Genomic DNA, 2,286 nt, shown 5'->3' with positions numbered 1-2,286 from the left:
GGTGGCGATGCAGTTCAAATGCAAAAGTAGTCTGCCGCATTTGAACCTTACGGGAGATACTAGTTCTGATCGCTGTATGGTGAGACAAAATCTGTTTTATCAGAGCTCCGTTAAAGAACAGGAAATGCCAAAGCGTTTGAAAAATAAACTACAGGATACACAGCGGTGCGTGACAACCGTAACGGGAAGCCAGACACTCAAACGGATGGTCATGGAGGGAGGGAGGGGGTAATGAGGACTACAGCTACCAGTCTCCACAGCGGTCTCTGAAAACTATTTGCATTTTTGGCTGCGCGCCCAATGTCTGCAGCGTAATACACGGTGTCTTGCGTGGTTCACGGAACAGCTCGTCAGTTTTTTCCCCCCTCCAGCACGGTAAACAAAAGTGAAATAAATAATTCCTTGAGTACTGTAAATGTCACCCTCTGTGTACTGAATGCTGCTGGCAGACGCGATGCTGCTGCGGTGAGAGAGCAGTATCCGCTCCTCTGCCCCTCCCCAGGGTAGACGGGTTGCCCAGTGAGTGCTCCTGGCTGAGTGTGGCCGGGGGGCTCCGGGGTGAAAATGGAATGACTCCCTTTTTCTGACAGTGGATGGTACAGAACGCCTGGTAACTGTCTTCATCTTATCACCTGGGGGCTGAGCTTCATCAGACCCCTTCCTCTCTTGTGTAAAGAAAAGATTCTGAACTGCATGGACTGTCATAGCCCATGGTGGCTCCCTCCCCCTCATTTGATCTCAGTAACTACTCTGTGATTCTTATTCATGCATTCTTCATAACATCATGCCAACAATGGGTGGGGGGCACTGCTGTGGTAGCCCAGGTAGGTGGGAAGCAACGGTTGCGTTACTTGCAGCGGCTCCCTCTGTGAATACTGATGCGGAGCAGCTGTGCTGTGCTACACTGATTTAATACACTGTATCCTATTCTTGTCTGGACTGACTCTATTTTTATTAACCGTAAAGGGCAGGATTGACTCAGTCCCAAGTGAGTTAATCCCCATTTTCCTTTCAAAAATTTTACACAGGGTTATTATCCGTTCTGTCCCATTTACTGGTGAGTGTAACAAAAAGAGATGAGAGCAGGTAACAGTTTCTGCTGTCTACAGTAGTACTGTACCATCTACCACCAGGAAGGGGAGAGGAGCGGATTTTCAGTAGCAATAATCACACCTCAGATTAACTTCATTGGTTATGATACTGCACTGTGCAAAGCTCTAATGCTCTTCAGTGCTGCAGATTCGCCTCTATCAATTCCAGTAAAAAGAAGGGTGAACATTGTAAGTACTCAAGGATTGCTTTATTTTAACTTTCATTTCTCGTGCTGGGGTAAGGGAAGGAAACTGAATAGCTGTTTCCGTGAACCATAAAAAGACACAGTGGTTGTAAAGCTAACAGACCTGGCGCTAAAGCAAGAATGCAAATAGTTTTTAGAGACTGGCTGAGGACTGTGGGATAGCGGGAGTCCGTCCAGCACCCCCGTTCCGGTCCTCCATGATCTTCCCCGGCCCCTGATGCAAAATGTTTAATGGTCCACGGGGGGTTCTGGTAAACGTCGTCAAGTCATGTCTTGCTCGGGAACATCAGCAGAGCAGTCCCTTTCGCACATTTTTCTCGCTGGATTGCCTTTGCCAGAAACAATAGCACGGCAGCACATGCTAGAGACCCGTCGCTTTTTGTTTTTTCCCGTCACCAATTGTGTACTAAGATGCCGTGGAGACAGAGGCGACACTCGAGCGCTAAACAACACCTACGCAATTCAATTGCTTTTGCAATGATAGCAGAGATAGTTTACCAGTTTGTTCTGTACCGTCTACTGCCAGAAAAAACTGGCAATACGGATGAAGACGAGGAGGACATTATGTCCTCCTTCCTCTGAACTGTCCGTTGCTTAAATCATGAGTGCCCCTGGCTAAATCGAACGGGGTGCACGCAAAAGCAACTTGGAGATTGACTCACTGACCACTAAGTCAATCTCTCCTTATGGCTGTCTAAAAATAGAGTCATCTGACTACAAGAAGAGTCAAATTTGCAGCAGAGAATCCTGTGGCACCTTACAGACAACAGACGTCCGTTAGTAAATAAGGTGCCACAAGGATCTCTGCTGCTTTTACAGATCCAGACTAAACACAGCTACTCCTCTGAAGGAAGAGTCCAAGTGTATTAGAAGAGCGCAGCTAAACTCCATGGCTGTATTAACAGGGGGTTCTCGCAAGAACCGCACTCATTGCTTCACTTCTCGCCAACCCTCTGCAGCTACCCGTGGCGGCCACACGCCCATTCTGT

The 2,286-nt window shown here is 47.8% G+C and overlaps 1 pseudogene; it reads right to left on the bottom strand.

The window, feature by feature from the left end:
- Positions 1-1,090: 1,090 nt before the first annotated feature.
- Positions 1,091-1,217, bottom strand: LOC142046158 (U4 spliceosomal RNA; annotated as a pseudogene).
- Positions 1,218-2,286: the final 1,069 nt, after the last annotated feature.

The sequence above is a fragment of the Chelonoidis abingdonii genome, chromosome 1, assembly GCF_003597395.2.
Source record: "Chelonoidis abingdonii isolate Lonesome George chromosome 1, CheloAbing_2.0, whole genome shotgun sequence".
NCBI lineage: Eukaryota > Metazoa > Chordata > Testudines > Testudinidae > Chelonoidis > Chelonoidis abingdonii.
The sequence above is the reverse complement of the archived record's forward strand: the minus strand, read 5'-3'. Positions and strand labels throughout refer to the sequence as shown.